Below are 9,372 nucleotides of genomic sequence, written 5' to 3' on the forward strand. Positions count from 1 at the left end.
AAGTAAATTTAAAACAATTTACTTACAAAACATTCCAAAGGTCAGATTCATGCATTTATCCAGGCAGCAGCAAGGCAGAATACTCTTGGGTAGAAAGTACAGATAGATAGTTCCAAACATGTGCTCTAAGCTTGGCACTTGCTTAGACACGTCTTCCTTGGTCAGTTCCATGGCGTGGAGAAGGGAGAGAGAAATCTTCACTTCCTCCCTCTTGGGGACAGAGGGAAGAGGCTGCGTGACCTGAGCCTTGGAAACACAGCTCTATTATATTAACCCTTTCATACACTAACTAGCCCTATGCTTGCTAGTTGAGCCACTGACGTTGCCTAAGAAGCTTCTTGTACCACCAGCCACTCTGTGTTCCAACCCAGCTATGCATAGGATCAGGGAAGGGTTAGAAATCAGATCAATCCGCATTCCTTGTCAGCATCAGGATCATGGATGTTGTCAGATGGGAGTGCAAGCAAGTTTGGCAAGGCTACTCCTTTAAACCAAAGGTCAACTGCCTATTTTCAGTATGACTGAAGAAGATGCTGAGAGTGAATCACATCGCATGAATGCAACTAGGGCTGTGAAGACCAGCATGCAAGTGACAGTCCCTTCAACAACGCTTGAACGTGATGGGCAATGGGGCTGGGCGATATCTGGTTTCCAACATCGTGATATATCTATCACCAGCTAAACATTGTGATATACCGATATATCACAATGTCTGAAATAAAGATGGAGTTATGTAGAGGCACTGGCTGGGTTGACAGTTTTTCCAACATCATGATTTTTGCATAGCACACACGTACATTTGTGATATATTGCCAGATCAAAAATTATGAAACCACTATCACATCGAGGACTTCAATCTGGTTTTGGACGATCTATTGCCCAGCCCTAACACACATCATGATTCATGATATATTGCCAGGTCAAAGATTATGAAACTGATATGTGGACTTTAAAATAGTTTTAGACTATATATATTAGCCCAGCCCTAATGGGCAGCCATTGGGGAATTAAAAGGGTGAGGACAAGCTTGTTTGGCCCATTATGGCTTTCATCTTTATCTAGAGATATATAGAACCATCCTATTAATTCTAGGTCATTGTTCCCCCAATGTCTGAGAACTGAGGCACATTTTTTCCCCTTGAATTAAAACTGGAGGCACCGTTCACTCCAGAAAGATGTACACATGTACAGTGCAGAACAGTAAAAAGCGACCTGTTCACCTCTGCTGAAGTCACTGTTCTGAGCATGTCTCCTGACAGGTAGAGCACATGGCATTGCAACTAGAAAGCCCCACTTGCTCAATATTGTCTTCTGGGAGCAGCTCATCTGTGTTTCTGGCACGTGTCTCTCCCAGCCTTAGTTGTAGATGCCAGAAACACAGATGAGCTGCTACCAGAATACAACATTGAGCAAGGCAGACCACCGGTCTGACTCAGTGGAAGGTGGCATCTTCTGCTGCAGAGGAACTCACACAGAGATGCAACCCCTTCCGAGATTGGAGAAGGCTGCAGAGTCTCCGCATTGAAAAAGAGTGACTGAATTGTTGGATATGGCCTAATTAATACCCGCCCTATCGTGCTCAGGCAGAGCAATAAATCATATTCCAAGACTCAAAGCCCTCGATGGGCAGGTCCTTCAAAGGCTGCTGGGAACTGTGCTTTTAATGAATTAATTCATCACACACAGAGAGAGAGAGAGCTCTCTTGTGGAACGTAGCACAAGCATTACTCGTCTCACTGCCACGAGCCAACAAAACCTCACCCGCGGTTCTCCCGTTTCGCATTCGTTCCTGTCAAACCCGCCAAATTCCACAACAAGGCAGAGTATCCCCAAACTATTTCTTCGGCCCACCTTGTTGGCACGCAAACATGGAAACATTTCCCGCCCTGTTTCTATTTTAAAAGGATCCCTGGGAACCTAACCTAGCATACCTCTGGAGCTGCCACGAATGGCATCAGTCAAGAGTATAGACTGTCCTATGCGGAGGAGCAGCTGCGTGTGTCTATTTCACAACTCCGTGAGAAATGGAAACCCGGAGGGATGGAGGAATGAGACGCTGCTTCAAAAAGACCAGCATGCACCGTGGCTGCAATCCTGCACACAGGACTGGCTGAAAGGCAGGTGCTCTATTAAAAGTGTCTGCGTGAGTCAGGTAGGAAGATAAGAGTGATTTTATTTTGCATTCCAGCATACACTGTTGTTGCAATCCTACATGCAGCCACATTAGACAGGTTTGTTTTTTTAAAAGGATGGGGAAGAGGGAGTAATTTCCTTTTGCATTCCTTAGAGGAAATGTCGGGTGGGGTTGCCAAGGCACGAAATATTACAGTATTTTCTAAGCTGAGAGCCAATTGACTTGCAAAGCATCTGTAACATCCCCTGTTATCAGGAATGCTTGTACATATATATGTATGTGTTGACGTTCCCTGGCATCACTGAAAATCACCCCCGAACTGATATGCATCAAACCACAGGCTTCAGTAATAACTGAATCAGCTTAATTTTCTTATGCTCGTTTTTCTTTAGGAGAGGCACAACATGTTTTCCTTCTGTAGCTTCCAAAAGTTTTAAATATGATTATCAGGAGGTTTTGCTAAAATGACACTGGACTCAGAGTGGGCCCACATTAAAGTGAAGGTGTCGGGCGGGGGGGGGGGGAGAGATGTCCAAGTTAATGAACAGTAAAAAAAAAAAAAAATGTATGCAAAAGGGAGTCACGAACAAGATATTCAAACCAAGAGCGATATGTAACAAGTTGATACACTGCAAAGTTAAGCCGACCAAGACTTCAAACAAGCTCCCTGTATTTTCATTTATGCACCTTACACATTGTTGTGCTTTGCAATAAAATCACAATATGTAGCATTACAGGCTGTCAAGGCATTTTGCATGTACTGTTTTCATAAATCGTTGCAAACAACAGTCCTGTAAGGTGGGTCAGAATGATTATCTTTCTACTGCAGATGCAACAGGGAGACTGGGCTGGCAGAAACCTGCCTGAATCGACCTATTGAATTATTGGCAGCAGCGAGCTTTGATTGGACCCGGTTCACATCTGCAAACCTAGACCCACTTACCTGGGAGTAAGCTCCAATGAACTCAGTGACACTCGCTTCTGAGTAGTAGACATGTAAAGGATCCCACTGTTAGCTGCTACATTACAGTAGGTCTCCACATATAGTTATGGTTTTTCTCTTTCTCTCTCTGCCCTTCAAAGAAAGGATACAAAAATAGCCAGGACAAATGTGCCCTTGTGCAATTCCTTACTATGCCAAAGTATGTTTGCTGTGCAACATAAAAGACCGTAAGAAAAGCATCTTTGGATCAGACCAAGCAAAGGTCCAACTAGCCCAGCATCTCATTACCGATAATTGCTAGGCAGATGCTTAAGAAGCCCACCAGGAAGGCTGGAAGACAATATATTTTTCATGCTGTTGCCCCCACTCCTAGCAGTGTTCAAGAGCCATACGGCCTCTGAACACAAGGGAGTCGATCTGTGCGCAGTGGCTAATAGCCCTTGATAGACCCCACCCTGCTCCATAAATTTGTCTTATTTCTTTTAAAAGCACCTGAGCCAGCCTCCATCGTCACAACCTGTGTCGGCGCATAGCCCATCAATTAAGCACAGTTCATACGAAGAAGAAGCAGCGCTTTCTTTTGCCCGTCCGGAATCAGCTGCCAATCAATGTCATTGAGTGACCCCCAACTTTCTAGTGTTCTATGTTTTATATGGGCACAGACCCGCAGAATGGAAAGCTGGCTGTGCATGACTGTCTCAAAAGACAATCTGGCAGGGGGCAGAGGGGAGGTGCATTCGTAATCCTTTGCAAATGCATTGTTCCTGGCCAAAGCCAATCTGCTCAGATTGCAGCATGTCTTTGTGGGGATGGTGTGTGTGTGTGTGTGTGTGTGTGTGTGTCCGTCCATCCTACCCTTTATTTAATGCCTTTGTTAGTAAATCTTCCAGAGGGGTAGTGGGAAGAACTAAGTGGCTCTTCAGACGATGTCAAGAGGGCAAAAGCCAGACTTTCTGAGTTTTATTGCTTAATCAAATTGCTTTTCCTTCTGATGGAACAGCCATTAGATGAAACCGTAGCTGCTTCCAAACCTCCCTTCCCATCAGCTGACCAGACATTTTCCCAGCCTCCTTGGTGGGTTTTTGAAATAGACCAAACCAGATGTCTGAGGGGCTATGTCGGAAAAACATGTGCCCCCGCTGGCAAGCTCGCAAGACGTTTCCCTGGGAGCAATTAACCCGGAATTAACTAGCACTCCCTAAAATCACTAGCATCCCTCCGATGCCAAACTCAGCTAGCAAGTGCCGAAATAATTTTAGACATAATAGGGGCTGCTGAGAAAGAAGTGGGGGCAATCAGAATGTCTGTGGTAGGAGAGGGGGAGCAGAGGTTTGTGGAAGTGTAAGAAATCGTTTTGCAGGTTCCCCTCAGAGAACCCCACCCACAAGGACGAACTGTGCATGTGTGAGTACCTAAAAACCCCAGCAAACCAGGCGAAAGGCCTGCATACCCCAGTGTGGGGTTAAGTTAGTTAGTTCTTGTTTCCACCATGTTCAACCAAGACCACAAGCGGGGTGCAAAGAGCTCTTTTCCCACCCCCTTGTAATCCACAAGTGCTCGCAACCTCTGCTACTAGAGGTCGTATGTGGGGCTCTTGGGGGAGGGGGAACCCATCATTTGACCACCTGATGGTGAATAAACCTAAGGTTTTTAACAGATGTTTTGAGGGCAAACTCGTCTGAATTAAGTGCTCTTGCCCACGGAAATGTTTTTTTCCCCCTTTCTAAATGCAGGATTTACACTTTACGCTGCATAAATAGGGGAGCCAGCAGTGAGAAGAGCATTATTTCTTTTTTTGGCTGGACCTGCTTCTTCCTCTTTATCACCTGCCTGGGCACGCACAAAGCGAGCAGAAGACGCTTTACCTGGCAAGCAAGCAAATGGCAGGTAAAGTGTCACCTGGTAAAATTCTGTAGGTGGGGGCTAGCCTTAAAAGGCACAGCAGTTAACAATAGCAAGCCTAGACATCAGCCTATTTCATTTATCCTTTGTTTCATTTGTACGGTTGCCTAGTCCCCATGAAAACTGGCACCGTTTTACAGATGAGGAGGCACAGGGAGGACCGAAAAGCAGATCTATTCAAACAGGGAGGGGTGGCTGTGGTGTGATCTTCTGGTCAATTAATTTTAAAAAGGAGAACTATACAAATGAACCCCCTCACCTCCCACCCCACAAATATTGGGTCTCCCTGGGGATCGCCTCTCTTCCGACTTTTATTTAGTGTGGACCTCACAGAATAAATCTTAAAAGAGCAGGGCGGGGAACGGGGAGAATTGCCCATCTGGTTGCAGGATGAGCAAACTAGAGCTTTATCCACCCATTGTCCCAACAGCAGAGAACAGACGAAGGGGCTTTCAAAAGGAAATCTACAGCCACATACTCCAGAGAGCTTGCTGCATGAGTCTGCTCAGCAAAAGCAGCCGTCAGTCCAAATCCTACATAGGCTTAGTTGGGAGCAAAGCTCACCAAATTCAGCATTCGTGAGCCTGAGTCCATTTATCCAGATGCACCCAGGGGAATTTAATTTAATTATCTCCAGTGCAAGGCAGCTTGATCCGAACTCAGTCTGGGTTCACAACAACCTGCCATGGAAGTAAGTGAGCTAGTAAGAAGACATGGGCAGAAATACACTTTCCTTTGCCAATGGAAGTCCAGGCTCCAAAATATCCCCCTTATTTCCAGGCAGGATGCAGCAGTTTCGGCAGGTGTGGCTCACCGCTACGGTGCTGCTTGGAGATAGGAAAAGCTGCAACTGCCAAAATTCTCTCTTTCTACGTGCCTATTTTCTTTAAAAAGCACATGAGCCTTGACCTCTATTGGGTTGGGTCCCAAGAATCTGTAGAAAATGAATCACTCTCAGTTTTTGCCTTGAAAGGTAAGCCAACTCATTCCTTGTACTCTCTTGCTGATAGCTGATGCCAGATGAGCAACCTCAGCAACAGCAGCACCCCCCCCCGACACCCCCCCCCGAAAAAGGAGGACCTGCATCTGTTATCTGGGTGTAAGATGAAGCTTCTCTGTTCCCTAGTGACCATCCTAAACAGTCACTAGGCACATTTATTTCTCAAAAATCTTGTATGTGTGGGTAGCTGTCGTAGAACAAGGGAGGCTGGGGTTGCAATCCTACACACCCAAATGACCTAGGAGTAAGTCCTGTTGAGCTCAAGGCGGCTTGCTTCCGAGAAGACTAGTGAGGATTGCAAAGCCAGGCAGATTTCCCTCTTCTGCTTAGTTTGCACACCTGTATAATGTGGCTCCGTTTCCCCTTGCATCTACTATTCCCCCTCCCTCAATTTTCTCTGTCCTTTCGTTGATGTCCGATTTCGCCGGCGTCAGCCGTAAAAAAAAAAGGGGGGGGGGAGCGGCGAGTGAAGTGTGCCCGCTCCAACACTGCAGTAACAAGAAAGACCAACCAAAGCACACTAACGTGGAAACCGATCCACCCGCCCCGTCCCAACTCCACCCCGCGTTTACTGTTCCAGGACCTTAACGATATAGCAAAGAATTTTTGCACAAGGTGGCAAACTGAGCAGGAAGCGAGAAGGCGAGATGCCAGCCTGGAACAAACACACGCACAGCTCCCTCCCCCCCCCCCCGGCGCTGCGTGGCTTGCCTTGCAGCAAACGGCTCCGCCGCCAAAGGGCTCGTCGAAGTTCGCAAGGGCGGGTCTCCGCCTGGCCGCGTCGGAAGGAAACGGGAGTTCCGACGGGGCTCTGCGCAGCCAAGCAAAGAGGTTGCAATGCGAGCTTGCGCGGCGGCCAGGGGAGATCTTTGCAAACTCGAGTGTGTCTGTGCGCGTAACAGGAATTAAACCGCGAGGCTGCAAAAGCTATAGCCGGGGATCCAAATCCCACTTGCTCTCGTTTTAAAATAAAGAATCGGGACCCACAGTGCAACCTCAGCTCTCCCAGCCCCGCTTTTTGCTCGACAGCCGCCGTGCAAAGAATCGGGTGCAGGTTCCCACCTACCCGCCCAGCTTTCCCGCTCCAAATGCACCAGCCACTGGGAGCCCCCCCCCCCCGAGCCTTTGCAACGGTTGCTCCGCGCACTGCTACTGCTGCTGCAACCGGCGATTGCTCTTGGCGGCTCCCGGCGCGCCACCTGCACGCGGGCTGGCGCTGCAAGAGGAGCCGCCTCAACCGGCCACCGCCTCCTCCACGCCACGCCTGCACCTACATCCTCGACAGCAGCAGCAGCAATTGTTGCAGGCTGCCAATCGCTCCGTTGTCCATGCACCCCCGCGGGTGCAACGCGTTGCAACAGCCTCTATCCACCGTTCCCTCCCTTCCCCACTCCCGGGTTGCCCTGGATGCTAGCGGGGCGGAGGAATTTGCATGCTACGAGGTAAAAAATTAAATAAAAAATCATGCATGGGCTACTCCATCCGGACTCACGTCTCGGAAGCGGTTCCAGTGCTTGATCTTGCCGCTGTACTGGGAGATGGAAGACAGCCATTGCTCGTCCTCCATGAAATTGCCGGGATTGTCGCCTTCTTTGGCCGCCTTGCCGTCCCCTTCCGCCAAGGCGAGGGCCAGCAGCAGCGGCAGCAGCGGCACCAGACAACAGCCTGGGGCTCTCATCTTGCCTGAGAGGCGGTGGCTCCCTCGCTGGCCGCAAAGCGATTATAAAGTCTTCTTCTTTCTCTTCCTCCTCCTCTGATCTCTCTCCCGGCTCGGAGGGAGAGAAGGGCGGCTGGATCCCCGCTGAAATGTGACCTGATTAGGAGATGCACTACTTCTGCGAAGCCCGGCGCTGCCTGGGAGCCACCGGGAGGATTACGGAGTCTGCGCCAAAAGAGGCAGGCTTAAGTCACTGGAGCATCAGCATCACATTTGACATCATCATACCTGTTAAAAGAAGCCCACCCCCGACGGAAGGGGGTTGGAGGGGACCGGGAAAGGGCCGGGGGGGGGGTAAGGACTCGGAATGCACCGGTCTCTTCGACTTCTGCCTAATTTGCAAATGGCAACTCAGTGTTGCTATTGACTAATACAGTAATGACAGTGCATAGCCCAAGAAAGACCTTGGGAGTGGGGTCCTAGATTATTTTTTTATGAGCAGGAACCCTACATCTTTTTAGTTCAGTAGCTGTGGACAATTTGGACGTAGCCAGGATTTATGTTGACCAGGGTGGGCACCCGTCCTCATCATCCTCTGTCTGGCTCTGTCATGGGGAATGAAATGTCTCCACAACCGTTGTTTTAAATTGCTTTCTTTTAACACCAAGTGCTCAGAAAAATATTTCCACAATTTCTACTTTTAGTTAAGCATATTTATTTATTTACTTGATTGGGGGGGCACTGCCCTCCCCCCCCCAAGCTACGCCCATGTCCCAGAAGATAAGAAATATACATGAAAGAGGAGCTTATTGTGATCGAAGGCATCCAAGCATTCAGGGTTATACAGAACTCAGAGCAGGTTGGGCAGACAGCAGTTTCTTTTAAAGCTACAGGACAGGTAAGAACATCAGAAGATGCTGGTGGATCAGGCCAATGGCCCCTCTAGGCCAGCATCCTATTCTCACAGCGGCCCACCAGAACCCAAGCACAAGAACACTCTTCCCTCCTGTGGCCTCCAGCAACTGGTATTCCAAAACACCATACTGCTTCCAGCTGTGGAGACAGAGCTTTGCATCACAGCTAGCAGCCATCGATTGCTCTCTCCTTCGTGAATTTGTCCAATCTTCTTTGAAAGCCATCTAGGTTGTTGGTTACCACTACTTCCTGCAGAACTGAGTTCCATAGATTAACTATGTGCTGCATTAGGAAGCACTTTCCTTTATCTGCCCTGCATCTTCCATCATTCAGCTTCACTGAATGCCCACCACCAGGGCTAGCACTGAGAGAGGGAGGGTGCTTTCTTCCTGCCATGAATAGTTTTATAAACTTGCGTCCTGTTGTCTCTTACTTGCCTAAAAAGTTCCCAGTGCTGCAGCCTTTCTTCATAGGGGCGTCTCTCCATCCCTTAAGGGGTTGTGTCACACAAGATGTATGGGCCTGCCGTAGGCTTGGCACTCAACAGGGAGCTGTAGCGAGCCCAAGTGTACCCAAAGGATACACACAGTGATGCCCTTAGGTAATATTAGCTTCTGGACTTCATGGTCATATGGGACCATTGTGTAATAATATGTGTATTATTTCCACTTCCTGCAATATGTACTAAGCCAACCCCACTGTGTTTGGGGGCGCTGCCAAGATGGCATCACTCGATATAGCTGTTTGTTCTATTCACACTTTACATCTTAATTTTACTCCCCAAGAAAGGCCCCCTGCAGCTAGAGTGGCTTTACAGGAAA

The 9,372-nt window shown here is 48.4% G+C and overlaps 1 pseudogene across 1 annotated transcript; it reads right to left on the reverse strand.

Annotated features, from left to right (window-relative positions):
• Positions 1-7,288: 7,288 nt before the first annotated feature.
• Positions 7,289-7,945, reverse strand: LOC309341972 (testican-2 pseudogene; annotated as a pseudogene). Its single transcript has one exon. The product of its transcript is annotated as a testican-2 pseudogene (transcript).
• Positions 7,946-9,372: the final 1,427 nt, after the last annotated feature.

Source organism: Podarcis erhardii (assembly GCF_964252035.2).
Source record: "Podarcis erhardii genome assembly, chromosome: 5".
In the NCBI taxonomy this organism is placed as follows: domain Eukaryota; kingdom Metazoa; phylum Chordata; class Lepidosauria; order Squamata; family Lacertidae; genus Podarcis; species Podarcis erhardii.